Source organism: Ailuropoda melanoleuca, chromosome 20 (assembly GCF_002007445.2).
Source record: "Ailuropoda melanoleuca isolate Jingjing chromosome 20, ASM200744v2, whole genome shotgun sequence".
NCBI classification, from domain to species: Eukaryota; Metazoa; Chordata; class Mammalia; order Carnivora; family Ursidae; genus Ailuropoda; species Ailuropoda melanoleuca.
Window position 1 is genome coordinate 6,524,030 of NC_048237.1, and position 24,592 is coordinate 6,548,621.

Here is a 24,592-nt window from a genome sequence, read left to right on the forward strand (position 1 = left end):
CCTTTCTAATACTCCCTTCTTCTTTTCTCCTCCTTCCCCCTCTCACCTTCCTCCTTTTCTACTTCTTCTCTTCCTCCTCCTACTTAACAAAACAAAACAAAAAAAAGCCTGAGATGAAGAATTCCCAGGACATCCAAAAAAACTCAGTAGGCAAAAAATTTTTGGGTGAAGATGTTCAATTGTGTGCAACCTGCAGAGAAGGAAAATAGGAAGAGAACCAAAGAGATAATTATATTTATCATTTCAAAACCAATTGGTCACCTTTCCAAAAGGAGCTGAAATTACATTTCTGAATTGATCAGGACATTGCAGAGGTGAATTTGGTTATATTCCTACACATGGATTCAAATAGGCATGGAAGAGCTAAATAAGGGTCAACAGAGCTCCTTCCTGTTATCTTCGCAAAATGAGTTACTAGGGAATATTTTATCATTTATCAAAACATCATATCTGAAAACATTGGTAAACATCCCAAAAGCTTATGAGTTGAAAACAAGTAGAAAGTAATCTAATCTTAATGTTTTCAGGTTTCAAAAAAAGATCAAGACATGATTTTTCCTTTGTCCAATCAATCTTCTCATTGACTAATTATTATTGACTAGAGATAATTACTTTTTAAAAATCCTTTATTTCTTTTATGCTTATCCTAGGCTTCTCCAGGGCGTCTTGTGTATTAACTAGGCAAACAACTTGAGACATTGCCTCAAGATAGATTTATTTAAAATAAACAGATACCATTAATCTGACCATTAATCTGTACAGGCAGATATTTCTGCTTAAGTGTGCAATTGCGTACTGCTGAGCTGTCATGCTGGGATGCAGAATAGAGCTCTGACATTTGAATTTAGTAAAGTGTATCCCCTCAGGTCTCCAAGAGATGAGAAGGTAAATTTGACATATGGAACACTGTCTTTATGACCCATCAGCACCTTCAACAACACAGTGCTATGTCTAGGAGACTATGAAATATGCCCTATGAAATATCCTTTATAACTAACATGACTTTTTCTTGGAAAAAGACAAAGGAAAGTATAGTAAGCTATAACAATTTTCTAAATACATTGCCTTTTTTTTTAAATAAAGAATAATTATTTAGTATATATTGTATGAACAGATTGGGTTAAATTGGCTGCGCTTTTCTCTGAACTGGAAAGATCAAAGACAAACTAAAGCCAAAAAAATAAAATAAGATCAAACACATCATGATATGATGCTAATTTAAAGTTATATCAATCTCTGTTCACTGATTTTTGTACCATCAGATGGGCCCTTTGGGAAGGATAAGTCATTTGAGAGCCTTGCAGTCTGAGCCCAATGAACATCAGTTGGCCTTTCTGAGAGTTATCTAGATCTAGGTCCCTGGGACAGGTGACAACAGCAATGACCCATTACAATTTCTGGCAATGTATTTTTTTTTAATTTTATTTATTTATTAGGGGCGCCTGGGTGGCACAGCGGTTAAGCGTCTGCCTTCGGCTCAGGGCGTGATCCCGGCGTTATGGGATCGAGCCCCACGTCAGGCTCCTCTGCTATGAGCCTGCTTCTTCCTCTCCCACTCCCCCTGCTTGTGTTCCCTCTCTCGCTGGCTGTCTCTATCTCTGTCAAATAAATAAATAAAATTATTTATTTATTTGACAGAGAGAGAGCATGAGCCGGGGGAGCAGCAGAGGGAGAGAGAGAAACAGGCTCTCCACTGAGCAGGGAGCCCCATGTGGGGCTCAATCCCAGGACCCTGGGATCATGACCTGAGCCAAAGGCAGACACTTAACTCACTAAATCACCCAGGTGCCCCCAGGCAATGTATTTTTTAAATTAATTTATCTATTTGAGATAGAACGAGAGAGAGCGTGAGAGAGCACGAGTGAGGGGTGGGGAGGGATAGCAGAGGGAGAAGCAGGCTCTCCCTTGAGCAGGGAGCCCGATGCAGGGCTTGATCTCAGGACCCTGGAAAGGCAGGCACTTAACCAACTGAGCCAGCCAGACACCCCCAGGCAATGTATTTTTAACTGTAGGGATACATCACTATCTAGAGAGATTAACATCTTTGGGCTCTTGTTAGTGCAATTGGAAAAAGGAGTTTAGAGACATCCAAGAAATATGACTTACCTAAGGAGGAATTTGGGTGTCTACTTCTCAAATCATATGTGGATTTTGAATGTGAAAGAAGAATGTAGCACTCCCTTCCCCAAAACATTGGTATGCTTGTCATATATTTCCACTTATGTATATGTTAAATCATTTTTTAAAAGTTGAGGTATCTTAATAAGATTTAAAATGAAATTCTGATACAATTATAATAGAGTCTGGAGCAAGAAAAAGTAAATATAATAGGTTATCTGACAACTCACTGGATGAAATGTCTAACAGAACACTTTTTTTAAAAAAAGATTTTGTTAGTTTATTAGAGAGAAAGAAAGGAGAAAGGGAGAGAGCACGAGGCAGGGGGAGAGACAGAGGGAAAGGGAGAAGCAGATTAGCCACTGAGCAGGGAGCCTGATGCCTGGCTCATTCCAGGAACCCTGTGATCATGACCTGAGCTGAAAGAAAATGCTTAACCATTGACTGAACCACCCAGGCACCCCACAGAATACTTTTTATTACGATTTTGTGAACTTACAAAAAATAACCACATAATCAATGAAAACACCATTTTTTGAGATTTATCATGTGCAAGACACAGTATCTAATACCATAGAAGCTGATAATTTTTTGCCAATAGTCTGTAGATGAGGAAAGTGAGTTTTGGTGGGGCAAATAATTTACCCAAGGAATAAGTGTTAGGACCTAGATTTCAGGACCTGGATTGAAAGCTGGGTTTGTCAGACTTCCGACCTAATATTCTTAGCCAACATAGTGTGGGTGTAAATCTCCAGAGAAGATATCCAGAAATAAAATTAGCCAACGTATCATGGGCAAAATGGAAGTTTATTTTCTCAAGTAAAGGCAGTATTCTTGAATGTTCTCAAATTTCTCTTTTCAGTTGTACTAAGAAAGGCCCAAAAAGTTTAGTTTACATGTACAATGATTCTCACTTAAACAACACACACACACACACACACACACACACACACACACACACATACACACATATATGTGTATAGATAGATAAATGAAGGAGAGGGAGATTAATTAGGGTTCTCCACGGAATCAGAACCAATAGGAAATATATATTATACATAATATATAATATATAAAAAATATATAATAAGGAATTATCTTATGCAACAATGGAGGCTAACAAGCCCCAAGATCTCAGTCCATAAGCTAGAGAACCAGAAGAGCTACTGGTGTAGTACCAGTGCAAAGGCCGGTGAGCTTGAGATCCAGGAAGAGCTAATGTTTCAGTTTAAGTCTAAATACAGGAAGAAAATCTAAGGCCCAGTTGGAAGGCAGTCATGCAGGAACAATTCCCTTTATTCACTGGGGAATCAGACTTTTGTTCTATTCAGGCCTTCAGTTGGTTGTAGGAGGCCCACACACATTGGGAAGGGCAGTCTGCTTTCCTCAGTCATTTACTCCAAGTCAATTTGCTTGTTTAAATATTGAACTCTTTCAAAAACACCCTTATGGAAGCACCCAGAATAATATTTAACTGAGTATCTGAGTACCTTGTGGCCCAGACAAGTTGACACATAAAATTGTCCCTTGCAGACAGATATATGAATAGATAAATAGAGATGGATGGATGGAAGGAAGGAAGGAAGGAAGGAAGGAAGGAAGGAAGGAAGGAAGGAAGGAAAATACACAAACCCAAAGTTGGCTTCAACATACAGAGAAAACACTAGAAACTGTAGTAAGATTAATAGTGCTCATTAACTAGAAATATCAAAAGTTTAGACCATGTATAAATGAAGTTAGTATAATCTCCAATCTAGCTTTATTTTTAAGTCTCTAATTTTCAGTCTGATTTTAGTATTTTTATTCTATTTTATAGAAGATTGTCTGGCTTTGCAAATATTTTTTATTAATCAAAGAATTTTTGTGTTGTTAAGTAGATATCATTAGAGCCAATTCTATTGGAAAGATAAAAGGTCTCATGCATTGAAATTTCATTCCCTTGACATTAGATCCATTGATTTTTCTTAAAAGATGTTTATACACATCAATTTTACAGCTTTTTAGTGGAGAGAATATAATTAAGTATTGACATTCTCAAATGCATATATTAAAATAGAAGATTTATAATTAAAAAATTTTAATGGTCAAAAATAAAAAGATTTGGGATATTTCTTGCTATTCATGATGATGTTCATTTGCTCCTATGTTCTGCTTCAAAGCAGATCATGATTAATTCATTGCAAAAATCCATAGAGGATTTCTTGCAATTATAATTAAACATTTTTGTCTTTATCAGATTCTTAGAAAAAAAAAGGTGATTGATTTTGAACCCAGGGAATTGCCTTATGTGTCAAACATCAAGACTCATTTCTTTATTGAGAAAGACACTATCCAATATATATTGGAATAAAAGATCATGGATACCCTATTACATTTTTATAAATTTTTCCTCCCTCCCGATCTTTCTCCATGAATTTTAGTCTTACAGTTTTTATATATGTAAAACTTAATTATTTGATATAAGATAGAGAGGAGCCAATTTACCTGCCAGTGAAAAAGCTTTAATTACTTCTATCTTTGTCTTGTTCCTCCACCTCCCAGCATACCGAATTTGATGTAAGCATTTATCATTTAATCCCATGGAATCAAAAATTAATTAATATTTCCCTGTCCCCCATCTCTCCATGTATTTCCCCAGGAATTTCAACTGTGAAATGGGCTCTTCTGATATCAATCCCAGGAGAAATAGGAAGAAATTGTTCACTATTAATAGAAATTTGTTACTTGATAACATAATTTATCGTATTATTTGAGAACCTAGCAAAATGGATATAAATACTGTACACCGTAGTGGAGCATAGTCATTAGAGGTAAATTGCATAGGTTTGAATTCTGTTTCTGTCAGTTGCTAGTTGTGTGATCCTTCTGCATCCCCATTTTCTCATCTTTAAAATATGGATAAAAATATTAACTGTGGTATTAATTGTAGTATTACAATATTAATGAAAGCCTGAAATGAGTTAATTAGAGGTAGGTACTTTTAGATTACCTGATAAAGAAAGTACTCTTTCCATGTTTGCTATCATATTATTAGTTATTTGAATAATGTACTTGTAATATATGTCTATTTCTGTATAGTAACAACGCATTTCTGTTAAGGACAGGTTTTGTTAAGGTATTTGTGCTTGAAGCACCCCAGAAAGACATTTTCATGCATCATCCCATTTAACAAATTAAGGAACTGCCAACTCTAAGCAATAAAATTCTTGGATCACAATATTTGATTTAACCCCTTATTTAACTCTGATCGCATAGATAAAAGTGAAAGTAATTTCCTCTGATTACACATTTTGTTGTAAGGAGATAAATAATAATTTTATTGATTTTGGGGGGAGACAAACACTTATTACAGCTGGGCTGCATTTAGTATAAAGTACATCTCTGTACTCTACTTTTTTTATTAATTAGGTTTTATGTTTAAACGTGTATGACAGAAAATAAAAAGACTTTGAGTGGATAATTAATACAAAAATTAGCAAATTTTTAGTTTGATCACATCAGCAAATTTTTATGTACTCCTAAAATGTTAGAACATTTTGCAAAAGCCATATCAGCATAATATTTTCATATATAGTTATTGGTGGGTGGAGAAATATGCGTTTTTGTATCTTGTTATGTGTATTTAGTTTACATTTTAAATTATTGGTTAATACTCCTAATTCAAAGCCATCCAAATGTGGCTTTTCTCTTATGCATTTTCTTGTTCGGTTGCTGATGAATCATGAAGAGTTTTGATTAAATGAATTGAACTAGTTTTTTCTTCTTCATGGAGAGTAAGAGCAAGTTTACGTAAATAAGCTGCAAAAGTTTCTAGTTTTTATTTAAACCTCTGACCATTTGAGCAAAATTTTGAACTTATCCTTGGTCCATAGACATTTTATTATAACTAGTGACAGATAAACTTGTTTTATCAAAATAAAGTTTTAATTTTGATTTCTGAAACTCACTATCTTTACATCTCTGTTGTATTTTTTTGAAATACAAATGATCACAATGAATAATAGACCATGAACAAAAAAATCTGTTCTTCGTATGTGTATAGGAAAATGCTGAAAATCTACCATCAAATATTAAAAGGTAGCATTGAATTTCAGATCACATACAACAGAAATTGCATCTTAAGTTATGCTTGGACCAGTGTAAATAGGTTGAGATAACCTGTACTCTGACCTGGGAAAATTCATGCTTATCGGGGTATTGAATGGAGTTTCTTGTCAAGAAATATTTTGGTGGCATCTCAAAACTAAGCATGAAGCTCAAGGCTACACTTCAAGATTTTCTTCTGCTTTTACCATGAAATACAGCACTACTGTATTAGCCCCTAAATAAATAATTGAATGCCCAATTCTACTGGGATAGTCCAAATTCAAACACAAGAGCTTTATGTTTCATGTAAGATTAGTGGGGTAAGAATGCTACATCCATTCTATAGCACTGTATGTTTTGTTGGGTAGAGATGAACTTTAAAAATAGAGGAATGGATTTATACATGTACCTCTGGCCCACTTTCTCGTCAGCTCCTTATGTTACTTATAGATATAAAAGAAGAGAAAATACTTCACAGTGATGTTTTAATTCACTTAAAAATATAATCTATAAAAATGTCACAGTATTTTTTAAATTATTATTAGAACACTTATATTTATTCATTTATTTATATTATTTTTTTAAATATTTGATTTATTTATTGGACAGAGAGAGAGAGCAAGCACACAAGCAAGGGGAGCAGGAAAGGGAGAAGCATGCTCCCTGCTGAGCAGGGAGCTAGACTCAGGGCTCTATCCCAGGACACCCAGGATCATGACCTGAGCTGAGGGCAGACACTTAACCGATTGAGCTACCAGGTGCCCCAAAGAACACTTATTTTTAGATAGCTCTTCAGTTGTTTGAAGGGAAAAGTAGAATGACATATGTGAGGGGTTGGTAAATCCCCTTTCCAAAAACCAGCTATAACTACTGAACAGTGCTGCTGAAAACAAACATTAAGGGCTCTAGAGATTGACCAAACACAAATCAATGCATTCTTGAAAAACTATTGAACTTTGAGTAAGAACAATGTAGCGTACTTGACTGAGGCCAATTCCATCCACCCAGTGCAGTAGGGCTGTAGTTCTGCTGGGTTGGAGAAAGACACAAAACCCCTCAGCTTCAGTACCAGAGGGGACTTACCTTAATTTAGAGTGGAAGGCAGAAAAAAATTGTGCTTGAGTTGAAGGTAAAAGTAGCAATCCCAGTGGCAAGTAAATGGAGACATAAGCAGCTCTGATGGCCTGAGGTTGCAGTTCCAATTAGAGCAAGCAAGGGATCAGTTAACTAGGAAGAATTTTAACAGGGAAATCCTGAAAAGAAATAGCCTTATATAAGGTCTTCACACATCCCGGGCCACCTTTTGCATGCATAACACCTAGAGGGTGTCCAAGATAAACACTTCCCTGGTTGACCAGCAGACTGCTTACAAGTGTGGAGGTGATGCAAAAGGGGCCAGAGAAAAGCCTGACAGGTCTGAAAACTGCCAGGTGTTTGAAGACACTCTCCGACCAGCTTGAGCATAGGTTCTGACAAATCATTGTCCTGACCACCAAGCAATGCAAACTAAATAGTGACCCTTAAAGTGCCAGGTTCAGAAAAAATAAAAAGAATAGATATATAAAATTGAGCAGAGACATTAATAGCCACACACTGCTTTGGAGACAGATTTTACAGATTTATTACAGGAAACACATTAAATAATAAACAAAAACAGCAATAGCAAATATCAAGGGGGAAGTTAGAATCCAAATATATATATATATATAATTTTTTTTAAGATTTATTTATTTATTTTAGAGAGAGAGAGAGAGCAGGATGGGAAGGGGCAGAGGGACAGGGAGAGAGAAACTTAAGCAGACACTGCACTGAGCACAGGCCCAAAGCGGGGCTCAATGTAAAAAATAAGCCTATTCACTGTAAATATTCACACTGAAATATATACAAATTTGTACATAGCAATGTTATTTATGATAGCCAACATGCAATACAACCCAAATGTCTTTCAACAGATAATAAGATTTTAAAAATTGCAGTGTATTCATGCAATGGAGTATTACTTAGTTGCGAATAGGAAGGAATTCTTGGCATGCAACAACAGGAATAAAAATATTATATGAATGAAATAAAACAGACATTAAAAAGAGCATATACTGTATGAATTAATTTGTATGGGCCATCTAACAGCAAAACGGTAGGAATAAAAATCAGACCAGTGGTTGTCTAGGGTGAGGCATGGGAGTTTGGGAAAGGGCATGAGAAAAAAATTCTGGATGATGGCAGTTTTTTATACCTTAATTTGGCTGTTTGCAGCAGTGTATACATTTTTTACAATTGACCAAACTGTATACTTTAAGTATGTACACTTTATTTTATGAAAATCATGCCTCGATGACAAACTTTAAAGAAAAAAACATATGTGGTCTCTTCCATGGTCATGGTTTCAAAACTTATGTATAAATCATTTGCCAACCTATGGCTCAAATCTTAATTTCTTTTGGACTCTAGATCATGTATCTTTCTCTTTGACGTATCAATTTCAATATCTAACAGTATTCTTAAACTTATTTCAAAAATAACCAAATAAAAATATCAGTTTGTTTGCCTGCAACTTTCACCATCTCTATTAACGGTACCTGAATCTATCTACATTATCTCTTTTATCTATCATCTACCTATCTTCAAGTCCGAAATCTGCCAGCTATTCTTGATGCCTTTTCTCTCCTTTATTTTTTACATCTAATTTGTATTTAAAGAATTAATGGAAAGTATGATGACAATGACTCAACAGAGAATTTCAGATTGGTATTTTTCACATCTATTCTTGTTACTATACCTCTATGATATCCACTATAGTCCTATTCACTATCTCTTCTTCCAGAATTATAGTCCTCATCTTAATCTTCCTGTTTTTTTTTTTTTACTCAGCCTATTAAAAAACCATTCTCCATATATCAGCAGCACAGATATTTGGAAAGTGTAAATGACGTAATAAAAACCACTGTTTATATCCATTTCATAGATTTTCATTAAATTTCAAATAAAATGCAAACTCCTATCTGTATGAGGTGTACATCTCCAATATGAAAAACAGCTTTCCTATTATTCATTACATTGCATAAATTTATCTTCAGAGAGATTCCATTATAAAGAGTAATATTCATCATATAGTAGACACCTGATAAATATCTATTGAATTAATAAATGAAATTGACTACATTCATTTTCTAAATGAGCACAGTGCTTTCCTATATCAGGGTTTCTATAACTGATATTCTTATTACCTAGAATATCATAACCCTAGTTCTTTGCCTGTCCAACCAATTCATCTTCCACTTTTTACTTTAAATGTCACTTTATCTGGCAGGGCTTCCACGATTCTCCACAATTTGAATTAGGTTCCATTCTTTTAACCTATTTCAAAATACCCCAAACCCTCCTTTTATGGTATTTATCACATATAGTAAATATTTATATTTAAATATTGTATTAAACATTTAAATACACAGAAATGTTCAGGAAATAATGCATTACATATCTATATGCCAAATTAACAAGATAAAAGAAGGGTTAACATTTTGCCATATTTGCTAATTTTACTCTCTTTTTCTTTTTGTCTCCCTCTCCCTCTCTCTCTTTTTTTTTTATAATTTTTATTTTGTTATTAGTCACCATACAGTACACCCCCAGTTTTTGATGCAATGTTCCATGATTCATTATTTGCATGGAACACCCAGTGCACCATGCAATACGTGCCCTCCTTAATACCCATCACCGGCCTATCACCCCCCTCCCCTCTGAAGNTTAAAATACACTATTATTTTAAGAATATATATATATCTTTCTTTTTTCACTTTACCTTACATTTTTAAAAACTAGCAACATTTATATATGTAGACTAATTTTAACTATTGTATAATTTTTTGTGTGGTAAATAACATTTCTCTATCCATTCACCTCCTGAAGCCTGGTTGTTTTCCTTTCTCACTAGCAAAGCTTAGGAGTAAAAAGCCTTACAGTTGTGCAAATGACTCCTTTGCATATGTGCAAGAATTTCTCTAGACTGAAAGCTAAATATATAATTGACCAAGTTTTGGATCACTTCTTCAACTTTACCAACTTTTCTGTGAGGTTTTTTGTACAATTCAGGTTCTCCTTAGTAATATATGGCAGTTCGCATTTCCTATATCCTGTCTACTACATAGGTTTATTAGACATTTTTTCATCCCTGGAGGGTATGAAATGAAATTTCATAGTTGTTTTACTCTGCATTTCCCTGATTACTAATAAGTCTGGCCATCCATTCAGGTTTCTTTTTTGTGAATTACCTTTTCAAATATTTTGCCCATAATTTTTCCAATCTAAGTGTTTGTTATTTCATAATATTTTATGGAATTAAAAATTATTTTTATTTTAGAGAGGGCAGGGTGAGGGGCAGAAGGAGAGGGAAAGAGAGACAATCTCAAGCAGACTCCCCACTGAGCAGCCGACCCTAAGTTCATGAACTGAGCTGAAATCAAGAGTTGGATCCTCAACTGATTGAACCAGCCAGGCGCCTGGTAGAATGTTTTCATTTTCATTTTCATAACAAATCTTTGTCAGTTATAAGTGTCTCAAATGTCTGTTACTTTTTTTTTAAATCTCACTTTAATTGTGGTTACTTTTAGGATATAAATTTTTCAAAAAATTAATAGAGTTAAATTTATTATTCTTCACTAATGATGATCAAGGAAGAAAAACAAAATTCTGATACTTAATCTTATACTAAATGTTGTACTTTTACTTACCCTTCTTAATCTTTTAATTAAATGTTTCTATCTGGTAACGGGAATCTCTGCTTGGAATCATTATTGAAAATTATCTTGATCATTCTTACCCTTTCCCTTTACAAATAAATTTAGGATTAGTCAAATTCCCTGGCATTGCAAGGTATTTACAGATTAATTTGGGGAGAATGTCCACTGTATATTATTGAAGAACATTATTTCAATTGATCTAGATCTTGTTCTATGTCTTGTGTTTTATTTAATATTAAAATTTTCTTTATATAATTATTTCACATATTTAAAAGTTCATCATTAGTAACTTATATAATTGTTGCTATTTTCATGGCATATTTTAAATTTTACATTTTATAATTTTCCTGGAGCTGCTATATTTTGAGAAAACTTGCTAATAACTACACCCACATATATATGCATAGCAAAATTATATTTGTCCTTAATAATTTAGGATTTTTATATTCACATTATTAAGTGATATTTTTCTTTCTCATACAGTTCTTGTATGAGTTGTTATATAAACTTCATAAAATAACTTGAGGTTCTTTTTCTATCTTCTTATTCTGTATAGGTTATTTTCCTTGCAATTTTGGTAGAACTAACTTGTAAAAGCAAATAGGAATGGTGATGGAAGGGGGATCCCAGGTTATGAGGAAGATTTTTGTTTAGTGGTTTATTTTCATTATTGGTCACAGGCCTTTTCTGGTTTTCTATTTCTTATGAAATATATTCTTTAAATTGTTTTTCTAGGAAATGTTCTTCTTGGATAAAATAGATAATATTGATTTAAATATTCACTTGTGACTTAGCTTTAATGATACCCAAGATTTGTTTTAGTCAGGTATAGTAAGACATGAAGTTGTGAAAATGCTTGTCATAAATGGCATTTTCATTCTACTCACAGTCCCCAAGAGACAGGAGGAAAGGCACCCTTATTCAGGTCACATGGGAAAGCACAGAGGAGTGATAAGCAGGCAGAGAAAGAGAAAAGAAATGCTGGCTGGGCTTTTATTGTGTTTCATGGGAAGGAATGGGGGAGGCAAAGTAATACAGTTAAGTAGATTTAGGATTGGATAATTTTAGTAATTTGGGTGAGTTCTGAGATGTAGGAGTAGTCCCTAAATATCAGGTACCTGGTTCAGGAGTTTTTAGGGCAGGGCAACAGTGTCTCAGGGTGTGAGAGCCCTATACAAGGAGGTGGTTGAAGGTAAGGGCTCTGGATTGGTTGGTTTACATATTAAAGGCATGTTCCTTACCATCCCATTTACTACCTGTAGCAGTTAGCTAATCCTGGAAGGGACAGGCCCTCCTGAGTCAGCAAGGCCCCAAGCAAATCAGCAAGATGTTAATGAATCAAGAATAGAAAAAATTATGAAAATATAGTTAATGCTGACAATTTTTTCTTGTGATTTTTAAAAATTTATTTATGTTTATCTCTGTTTTCTATCTCTATCACAGCACTGAATCTCCTTGAGGGCAGGGATCATACCTGGTTTTTATATCCATCACCTCACACAATATTTAATGCACAGTAATACCAAAATAACATTTGTTGAATGAATGAGGAAACAAATAGTATTTTCTTTTATATTCTATCTTGTATAATTTTGCTCTTAGTCTGCTGCTTAATTAGCTTTATTTTTCTAATAAAAATTGTGCTCTTCTTTTCAATTTTCTGGAGAATAAGAAAAGCTGGATTTAAGAATGTAACTTACAGTTTTTAACCAGAAGAGACTTTGACTTCCATCTTTTGGAATTGACATTGGACAGATTTGCAGAGCCAATCCTGTTTATAAAACTTATATTTGATGATAGAGATGGGGGAAAAAAAAGAAGATATTAAGCCTACCTCCAAAATGTCTCTTTCCTTTGGAGAAACTAGTATGCAAAGGGAAAAAAAAAAAAAAGCTGTGAGGAAAGAGGACATAAGATATTCTTTGGTTTATACATAGTTGGAAGGATGGATCTCAAGCTATTTGGCCTGTTAGATAACTCTATCGCTGAAACACAAAGTTTATAGTTTCAAAAGATGTGCAAAGCAGCTTTAATTGGAAAACAAATGTTTGGTTATGATTTTTGTGAAACCCAAACTTTTTTATAATTAAAAAAACAAGAAATTATAGAAACATCAATATTGTGAAATATCATGGTTTATAATACACTACAGAAATATAGAGATTTTCATTAAAACTAAAGCAAAACATCTAATTGGCACCGCCAATTAAGAATACTAATAAATTATTCTTTTTTTTTTAAAGATTTTATTTATTTATTCGACAGAGATAGAGACAGCCAGCGAGAGAGGGAACACAAGCAGGGGGAGTGGGAGAGGAAGAAGCAGGCTCCTAGCGGAAGAGCCTTATGTGGGGCTTGATCCCATAACGCCGGGATCACGCCCTGAGCCGAAGGCAGACGCTTAACCGCTGTGCCACCCAGGCGCCCCTACTAATAAATTATTCTTATGAAGTCATGGCAAGAGCAAAAACCTTTACAGGGTCAAAGATATCTAACATCATACAATGCCAAGAAGCAGCTAGTAAACTATAGAATTGCGATGGCAAATGTGTGTGATTTTTTCCCTAACCTACAAAATTATAAATAATACTCATTTTTTAAGAAGAAAATTAACAACTCTCCTGCATATGGAAAATGTGAAACTTAGTGTGCCTGAATAATGAATGGTTTCCCATGTCACATGAACCTTATTGCCCATAACTTTATTGATGGTATTTTTTATTAGTTCCCAATTCGATTCTATTTGTAAGAGTGAAAAATAATTTATTTCATCATTTCAGCTTTTAACATATTATGACCTTCATCTTTCACTACAAATACATTTATCCTACCTTGCAAAGCTGTAAGCCCCATGTTGAAAGGAAATACATTCTTCTTTAAAATGGGGAACAGACTGAGATCCTTCCCAGAAATATTGCCTTTTTATGCTATTATCTGTCCCCTCATACACCATATGTGATGTTGGTAAGTAGCGATGTTAGTCGGAGTAGTAATTGTCAGCAAGCCTATACTTCTTTTTTTTGGTGAGTATCCTAGCAATGACACTGAACTTTAAGATTCTCAGAATGGGGGCACCTGGGTGGCGCAGTCGTTAAGCGTCTGCCTTCGGCTCAGGGTATGATCCCGGCGTTCTGGGATCGAGCCCCACATCAGGCTTCTCTGCTAGGAGCCTGCTTCTTCCTCTCCCACTCCCCCTGCTTGTGTTCCCTCTCTCACTGGCTGTCTCTGTCAAATAAATAAATAAAATCTTAAAAAAAAAAAAAAAGATTCTCAGAATGTTTGCAATTTAGCAAGTTAACACGTATAAGTTTGTATCCATTTTTTAGAGTAAATTTCCTTAACACATTCTCCTACCATATTTAATTCTTTTCTGCATTGTACGTATACCAGATTAAATAGAAAGGCAAGGGGTTAGCCAGATTTAAGGTATGACTTGATGGTTACATGGTTTAAGTATTTTTAACATGTGCAGTGATTTTTTTCAACATGGAACCTTGGAATCAAAGGGATAAGGAACGAAGACATAACTTTGGAGAACTTCAGGTCTAATTACTTTAAATATACATATAGGCATAATGCCTGTTTGACTGCCAAACTTTCATGGCAAGGGATGTTGAAAACGTGCAGCCACTGGAGGTTAGGGACAGATTATTTTCTTAAAGGGCATCTTCTTTTAATTTAACTTTGAACACCAAGATGAATACACAGGATGGCCGATTTCTTGGACTACATCTCTAAAATTTGCAGAGTACAGAGACCCTTGGAACTTTTCCTGTACTTGCATATATCACTGTCTTGACTATCTCATGTTGACTTCCAGACCTCTTATGTCCATTTTTCATCACTAGCCCTACTGCCACTGCCTCAGTTCAGTCACAAATCATTCCTTTTGTGAATTACTCTAATAGTTGCCTCTACCCACTCCCACCCATATCTTCTATGCACTTTAATAATTTGGTCATTTCATGAATCCTTAATATCTGATTTGCCTTGTTCTTCAGATATGTGAACTCCTCCTTGTCTCTATTTTCTCAAACTGGGGTACTCTATACCCTACATTGGGCCAACAGGCACTTGAATTCAAAGGACACACATGGCACACAGCTATTAAGTGTCAGGGTTTTTGTTACTGTTTGCTTGCTATTTAGAATTTGTGGAAGAAAATATTGTTATTATATGAAAATTATACTGACATGTGAAATAAAATGTAAAATGGGAATTTATTTAAAGGTCTCTATAAATTCAAGATTTACTTTGGGCTAACCATGTGGATGATGAGTTTTAAATATTCCTATTATCCATTTAAAAACGTCAAGTGTTGAGGTGTCTGGGTGGCTCAGTTGGTTAAGTGTAGGACTCGTGATTTCAGCTCAGGTCAGGATCTCATGAGTGGTGAGATCGAGGCTGCCTCCCCGCCACTTGGGCTTTGCTTGGAATTCTCTATCTCCCTCTCTCTCTCTCCCCCTCCCCCCACTTGTTCTCTCCCTCTTGCTCTCTCTCTCTCTCTCAAATAAATAAATAAATCTGTAAAAACAAAAACAAAAAACTTAATGTGTTAGCTACTACTGTTTTGCTCATGTTATAAACAAAGTACTGGAGACCGGCAGTGGCAGGAGCAGGGAGCTGCAGAGGAGCGGAGGAGAGCGGGGGAGGAAAGGAACCACAGCGGCAGCACTGGGAGGGAGGAGCACNCGGCAGCACTGGGAGGGAGGAGCACTAGCGGGAGCTGCTGAGGAGGACAGTCTGTGTCTTTTTTGTTTATAATCACTTAATGAGGGGCGCCTGGGTGGTACAGAGGTTAAGCGTCTGCCTTCGGCTCAGGGCGTGATCCCGGCGTTGTGGGATCGAGCCCCACATCAGGCTGGGAGCCTGCTTCTTCCTCTCCCACTCCCCCTGCTTGTGGTTCCCTCTCTCGCTGGCTGTCTCTATCTCTGTCGAATAAAGAAATTTAAAAAATCTTTAAAAAAAAATCATTTAATGAATGTTCCAAATACACCCTTCACTGAGCTGCAGGTGAAGTTAATGACGAAGAAAGAAAATTCACAAGGATACACTCTCAGCAAACTATAGACTCAGGAACCTAGCTCTTAATCAGTGACAAGTGGTCTTATTGAAATTTTGTTTTTGAAGGAGAGATTTGAGAGTTCACCTCCCTTTATCTCCATTTCCCTCAGGCTTAACCGCCCTCTACCTTCATCTTATCTAACGTTATGCTTCTACTCTCTGCTCCCCTTTCAGTATTGTGCAAGGGACATTTGAAAAGCACCGTCTATTGCATTTCATGCCACATAAAAGTCTTTAGGAGATGGCCCCTGCACACCTGTCCAATGTCATCTTCAGGCTCCTATGTCTACACACTCTACTGACACTTCTTGCTCATTTCCTCATACTTTAGTGTCATTGACAATGCTATTCCTGCTGCTTAAAATCTCGTCTCCCCTCTCCATTTAGTTAATTTTTATTTACTGCCCAACTCTCATCTCAAATGATACCTCGTTGATGAATCCCTCATCCTTGAAAAACAACTCATTTCAGCATTAATTCCATGGCAACCTGTACTAAAGAAAGGATTCCAGCATTAGAATTAAAATAAAGATAAAAACAAAAAAGGTGTGGAATGCCAGTAGAATAGGAAGAGGAACCTGAGAAAAGAACTAGGATGGCTGAAAATAGCAAAGATTAACTATCATTCACCTCCCGATGCTAGGATGCAATGCCCTTCATAAGCTCGCCCACATAATTAAACCTGATTGGGAGCAAAGCTCTGAATCCAGCTGATTATTTGCAGGTGATAGAATAGAAAAACATGTCAAACTGCACTGTGAGAATGAAATCTGCAAAAGTAAGACTGGCAAACTCTACAGGTCAAATGGTCCAGAGATACCTGTTTCATGGTATGTACATAACACAAAAGCTAATTAGCATATATATGTATACACACATGCATATATACCTATATTCATATATTTTACACTTGATCTTAGCCAAAAGGCCGAGAAGCGATACATATATTCATATATTTTAATAAGCTCAAAGCTTAAATATCTTAAGGCTGTGTTTTGGAATACAATTGAACCATGTAATTTCAAATGTTTTATACAACAATAACTGAAGTCACAGGCAATATTTCAATTACTAAATCCTCTAGAAGATCGTGTGTCTGTGTGAATCTGACTTGGACATAGAGAAAGTTGGAAAAATACCACTACCTAATGGCTATCCAATAATAGTTTTAAGTAAGCAGGAAAACAGAACACAGAAGTTTTAGCAGTGTCAAGAAAAAGATTCTCTGAACAATTATTATGAGGTCTTAGGATGCACATAACAGATTGTAGGGGCCTGGAACTCATTTATAGTCAAGATAGGACTGCAAGTAGAAGGTGAAAAAAGTCATCTACCAAGTTGCTGCCATAGGCCAGATAGATAGATAGATACACAGGTTTGGGAGGTAAAGCCTGACACCGTGGCTCTCAAACGTCAATGTGCATGAGAATCACCTGCATGGTTTGTTAGACTTCAGCTGCTCCAACACAATTCCAGAGTTTTCGATTCAGTAGGTCTGAGTAGAATCTGAAAATACTGAACATTAGGTGAACCCTGTGCTCCCAGAAAACAGTAATGGGTAAGAAATACCCCCAAACTCTTGTTTCCCGAAACCCCCCCTCCCTTTTGAATTCCAAGAAATGGTTTCCATATGACTTAGAAAAGACTCACTGTCCACACTTTCTCGTAACTCAGACTTGCAGATGACTCTTGTTTACTTGTGTCAAGGCCAAACACAGGTCATCCAACTTTGTGTTCTTGTCCCATGAATGATTAGCTCCTGTTTGTCCCCTTAAAACTGGCTATATGCAGAGACAAGCTCCTGTTCAGCTGACTGAGACGTCCCCTGATTGCAAAACAATTACAAATGTAAATCATCCCTTCCACAGCTTTGTCCCTCTCACTGCAGAAGTCTAAGGAGAAACCACCCTGCTGTGACATTGTGACCTTCCAGTCTTCAGTGTTTGCCCTATGGCAGTGGTCTGAATAAAATCAGTTCTCCTTACTTATGTTTTCATCTTTAATAAGACCCTAATTTTACATTTGTAACAAGTACCTGGATGAGGCACATGCTGCTGCCTTGGGGACCACACTTTGGAAACTGCCACCTGAATGCAATTATAAGCAATTGGAAGAATAGTCGATTCACACTATTCAGTCAAAAGGACGCTAAGTATGTAAAGCTGGTGAATAATTGAGCTAAGTAACAATGCTTCTCAGGTGAAAATTAGGACTTGGTATAAAAATGGAGGAAACCCGCCTCCCCGATCTTTCTGGTGAAAGGGTGAGGTCGCCTCCAAGATCGTGACTTTGCGACCTTTCTCTCCGTAGGTAAGGGGTCATGCCCATAAGGAGTGTGAGTTCCTGCGCGCGGAGAAGGCTAGGGTCCCGGAAGCCTGGAGAAACTGAAGACGGAGAAGAAATTCGGTAAGTAGTGCTATACCTAGAGAATTCAACTTTATGCGTCCTTTATTATTGCCACCAAAGTAGTGAGTAACTGTTTATTTTCTTCGTTTATGAAGGCATTATCTCCGATTTGAACTACATTTCCCCATCCTCTCAGATAAACACAAAAACAGAACAAAACAAAAAGAGCCCCAAACTCTATTTTATAAACTTGAGAACACAGAACTGAAAATGCCTAACAGAATTTATGCTTAACTGAACACTCAGCAATGTTTTAACTATTGCCTCTGTATTTATCTTCATGTCAGCAGAGTTAACAATTTGGGTGCTGTAGCTGAGAACAGAGGTGCAGGCGTTCCTTACGTTATAGACCTCCTGGCATGACATTTCTATCTTTGGCCCAGTGTTAATGATGTTCCATGCTGACCCTCTTGTGTGAAGGCAGAGCTGGAGAGCACAGCTTTGATAGCAGTGTTTACATGAATGTTTGATAAGCATCTGTCCGCTCCTAGCATTCTACAAGCCTGGGAACACAAAAGAAGCCAGGGAACCCTGGAGCTTTTGCCACCTGAAAGCATAATCTGGTGTGTTTGCTGAATTTCAAATCAGCACTGAGATTGTCCCCTTTGTAGCTTGGATTGTAATTTATGTATTTACTCAAAAAATAGAATGAACAATAAAAGACAATTACTTTTTCTAAAAAGGACTTTGAGTACGGAGGCCAGAATTCTTTTAACGTATACTTATTTTGCTATGTTTTGTTTGGTCCCACTGGACACAAAATATCATGAATATTGAAGTATATTTGACTAAACAGTTTTAAGAACATTGACTGGGTTCCTCTTCACCCCCCCTTCCCCCCGCCCCACCTCCAAATCCTAACGTATTTCTCCCTTAAAAGAAAAGACGGTGCTTAGGAAAGACTTTGCATATACACAAAGCAATCTATATTTTAGGTGTCTTGCTGTGGGCGATACAGAAAAAAAAATGTACATATTAATTGGCTTTGAAATTGAGACCCCACACCTTTATTTTGGCTATGTTCTTTGTTCGGTAATTCATGAGTCTTTATCTAGAACTGGAGACAACTTTTTGTTTTTGACAGTTCGGGGAGATAGTATTTCCAGCACCATGAAATTTTTAACTTTCTAACTTCATTCTCTTAAAACAATATCTCTGCAAATTTAGTGGCATTTTAGCCAAAGAGAAAATGTATAAAATAGCTTACTGGTATCTGGTATTCTATAAATAAGAGATGAAAATATTATAAAAATCCTAAATTAGTATTGCGAAATTGTACATTGTCCTGATAAAGTTGTATATATAAATATGCTTTCATTAATGTGAAGATGCTTAAAAATGGGAATAGTAAAAAAAAGGACAAGGCATGAAATCTAATGATCTGGAGATAGCTCTCAACTTTCTTGCTGACTAGTTGTGTTAAACTGAGTTGTGTGATCTCTGTCAGCTTGAGAAAATTACTTGAATTTCTGGGTCAAGATGTTTGTGAAGCTAGTACTATCCCTTTTCTAGTTTACTTAAGCCGTTATGTTCTTTAAAATACAACAACACCACTTTAGATTGAGACGGTTTTAATTTGCAAAAGAAAGATGTATGAATAATATACAATATCCATTTTAGGGTGGGTTCACCAACATAATTTTTCTAGATACTGAATTTCATCCTTTTAAAAATTTTTTACCAATCTATTTAATCTTTCTATTATGATTTGGATTGTTTTATAGATATGGGTTAGGATTGGCCACTTATACTCTTCACAAATATTTTCAGTGTTGTATATCTTTGAAAATATTTAACTAGCTTTCTTTTTCTGTATTGACTTTCTGTAAGGGGATATGCTGGCTGTGAAATCACATATACATACATTCTGGTATATAAGAGCTATCCTAGAAAGTTAATTCTAATTAATAAATCGGAATTCTGTTGACATATCCTACTCCTATGAACAAGATTTAGGTTTATATAAAACCATTGCAAGACAACTTCCTACTGGATTAATAGGATAATATCAGATTTCTGATCAATGTTTTAAGGCTCAACCCTATAAAATGGCAGATTCATTATATAATGACTACCTCCTACCTCCCATCCTTATTGTGGTTCCTGTTCGTATATATTTCCAGCCTTAACTCAGAAGAGGAAGCATGCTTCAGCATCTGAGCATGATTTTTTTAATAAGCTATTTCTTTTACATCTTTACAAGCTAGGTGTGGTAAAGTAGGAACAATGTAAGTGGTTTTTCAAAAGTTGATTTTTAGATAATACCTGAAAAAAAGGTCAAAAGAATAAATAAGCTTGAGAAATGCTAAGTTCTATTCTATTAAATGTTTTTTTTTAATTAAAAGTACACCTAGAGTATTAAGGACGCTTGTGATGAGCTCCAGATGTTGTAAGTGATGATTCACTAAATTCTACACCTGAAACTAGTATTACTGTATGTTAACTAACTGGAATTTAAATAAAAACTTGGAAACAAAAATTACATCTAAAAATGGCTGACTTTTTGAATAGCCAAGACCTAATTTAACCACAGCACCCCCCCCCTTTTTTTTTTTAATGGAATGTCTTGAGGTGTACTTGGAAAAGATTTGACAAGAATGAGGGTTGCATGAAAAATCATAGTGGTCATAAGGACTAAATAGTTTGCAGCCAACTCATTCATAGCCTTGAATTGAGACCAAATACTTCATATTTTATTTATTTGTGACGTAAGTAGTTATTAAAAGCTGTATAACTATTCTGAGAAGCCTTACAGAATTAAATATATATCATGGTACCAGTCAATGAAAAGTCAAATTATGTTTTTTTCCTCTAGGTGATGAGAGCAGACACAATAATTTTGTTTATTCTTCCATACTCTATGTAATAAGCAATTTTAATATTTAAGTTTAAAAGGTTGAAACTCTTCATTCAAGAAATATCAAAACCTTAGTTTTAGAATAGTGAACTAAATATTGAGGAAAAAATGTGAGAATGGGTGCAAAATAGGAAAAAATGACCTAGATATTAAAGGAAATAACTGTAAAACATCTTGAAAATGTATATGTGTTAACTGATAGGTGGATTTGGCAAAGTATGGGATGACTAGGTTTCTTGGACTGTAGAGATGATAAGTCACTGCCATCAAAGAACTTACTTGGAGAAAGCAAACTAATATACATGAATCCACTTGTGGATTGTGTAGAATTGACTAGAAGGGGAAGTAGAGTTTATAGAAATGGAGATCAATGTTAGAAAAGCCTAAAGAGAAAGAAATAGAAGGTAACCAGGTTTAAAAGAAAGATTTAGATCAGCGAAGGTGAAATGCAAGGGTGACTGAGAACAATAGCTGATGAAATAGCCTGGAGTCTGAAAGAGGACGGTATACAGAGAAGAGATGGGAAGTCCTATCTCACTGACTTTGCTGCTCTTAAGACCTAATGTGTGTGACAAGGGAAAAAGCCAGCAAAAAACCCCTTTTTTGGGGGGAGAAAAAAAAATACTTGATTCATCTATTCAGTTTGAAAATTTGACTAATTTAATTTAATTAGGTATCTCTTCCTTAAATGTTACATCAGAGACCTCAGTGGGAATGTTTAGTGACCTAACATGGTAACATAATCAAGAACCGTGAGAAAGAGGGAGTTGTGAACCTGAGAAACGTCTGGAGAGAAAATCAAGGATGACCTCAAAGCAGGCTATAGGGATGATAAAATTTGGAGTCCTACTTTAAATGCAATGGGAAGGCATTGGAGAATATTTAGAATATTATAGGTCATTGGTAAGTATTAAGGCAGCAACAATCTTACTTACATTTCATAAAGCTTAATCTATATACTGAGTAACAAATTGAACAAAGAATAAAAAGGTGGAAATGGGGTCACCTTGAAGTCTAGTACTAAGCTCTGAAAAAAGATGCCAATGGATTGGTTGAAAGCCCTGATAACATATAATAAAGACAGTGGAAAGACTGATGATACATGTTTTAGGTAATCATAAGAGCTCAGTGATGAGGATGGAGGGTGAAGGAGAAGAATCAAGAATAATTTTAGGTCTTTCAGTTTAGTAACTGGGTGACTATTGGTGGTTAACATTTACTGCAAAGGAAAAGATTAAATACAGTGAACACTTTTGAACAATTCTAGACCTAAGAAATCTTAAACTACATGGACAAACACAAAGATGTTACTGGAGTTAGTATACGAGATATTGAAAGAAGGGAGTACAGATTCAGAAAAACTCAAAAGAACATTTTTACAGCAAAAGCATTTGGGAATATGGACCTGGATCAAGATTGTGGTTAGAAGCGGGAATTCTGGGGGTGCCTGGGTGGCTCAGTCATTAAGCGTCTGCCTTTGGCTCAGGTCAAGATCCCAGGGTCCTGGCATAGAGCCCCACATTAGGCTCCCTGCTCCACCGGGAGCCTGCTTCTTCCTGTCCCTCTCCCCCTGCTTGTGTTTCCTCTCTCACTGGCTGTCTCTCTGTCAAATAAATAAAATCCTAAAAAAAAAAAAAAAGGAATTCTGTAGGAAAAAAAAAAGTGGCTTGGAGGAACATCTTAAGAAGTTCCAGGAAAAGTTACCCATGATTATCTTCCTTATTTACTCAGAGGATTAATGATTTACCTACAGGCATTTGGCAAGTTTAACCTTTGGAAAGTTCTCCTTCAGCTAACTGTTTCCTTAATCTTAAGAGAGGATAAATAAGAAGATACACCTCATCAAGCACTAGACAGATTTAGTTTCTGAACCAAATGATAAATTTAGTCTTTCCTTGTATGGTAGTGGAAAGAAATCACATACCTTGAACAAGTCTGTAAAAGATTCAGGAGTAACAGCCAAGATTTTCTCTCTGATAATAGGTTGGGGATTTGTAGAGATGATTTCTGAAGGCAATTAATACAATATATATCAATAAATACATAAACAACACTTCAGTGAGCTTTAAGAGAATTTTTTTCTAAAATACAGAAATTGTTGCTAAAATTAAAGTGTATACTTTTCGACATAATGTATATTAAACATTTAATATTACTATAAATTCCTCTAAAGTGACTTAGAGAAGACAGATCTGAATTAAAAGCCTAGCAAAAAATACTTTTCATGGTGGAGTTATATTACTTTAGTGTGCATATAAATTTTCAAAATAATAAAAATTTGCTGCATACTGTATACCCAAGTATGTTTAATAAGTTGAAAAGGATAATTTTTAGTATATAGCACTATTGGTAAACATTTTTGAGTGCATTTAAATTATTTCCAAGTTGATGAGGAAAAAGTTTTCATAAAAAAATTCACCCCCAAAGAAGTTTATAAAACCAAGCTTGTTTATAAAATAAGTAAATATTTTTCCAGCATTCTCTGAATTAAAACCAATTTCAAGTCACTGAAATTTGTGTTCAACTATTCTATGAATGATCATTTAATATTTTACTAAATGTGCATTAATTGAAAGAGCAGATCATTTTTCTTAATGAAGGCTTTCTATTCAGATATATTAGAGCTTAAAATGTAAATCAGTTTTAAAATTGGCATTAAAGTATTAAAATCGAACTATGTAGACTTTTTGTTTGACGTATTTCTTTAATACTTTTTAATCAGCTAAAAATATCTTTATTTTCACTCCCATGGGTAATAACATAGTGTGTATTTTTCTAATATCGATTAAAATTTTTTTGTGCCACCTCATTAGAGTGAACACAGACAAACCCAGGAGGAAATTTAAATAGCCTATATTATTTTTCCTGGAAGAATAAACAGTAAAATGCTAATTGATATTCTGTTCTGCAAGCTGTGAAATAAATTGTGCATTATATACTATAGAACTAGCTTTAGAGGAACAAAATCCAGGAGGGGGTAAACTCTGAGTTATATGTAGATTCGATTTTTCTATATAGATGTATACGTAATATTTGAAGGCATGTTTGTCAGCATCTACATGTACTATTCATAAAAGTCTTAGAAAATGTCTTTTTCTAAGTATTATTTCAATTAGGAACTTTATGAAAACTCAGGCCATTTTGAGGTATTATTTACAACACTACTTTAAAATGCTAAAAAGCAAAAACAATGTAGAAATACATTAACTAAAATCCAGAATGATGACCTTCAGCAAATTTCGCTCTTTATATGTGAAAATGCAAATCTCCAGAAACTCCTTGCTTTGTCTTTTTTTTTTTTTTTAAGATTTTATTTATTTATTCG

At 35.3% G+C, this 24,592-nt stretch overlaps 1 long non-coding RNA gene and 1 pseudogene across 1 annotated transcript in view; one reads left to right on the forward strand and one right to left on the reverse strand.

Moving 5' to 3' along the window:
• LOC117797237 overlaps positions 1–24,592 on the forward strand; it is a 61,077-nt gene that overhangs the window by 13,678 nt on the left and 22,807 nt on the right. Inside the window, exon 2 of the long non-coding RNA XR_004622169.1 lies at positions 18,315–18,410. This is a non-coding gene — a long non-coding RNA (uncharacterized LOC117797237). The remainder of the gene's footprint in view (positions 1–18,314; positions 18,411–24,592) is intronic.
• Positions 16,768–16,944, reverse strand: LOC117797303 (annotated as a pseudogene).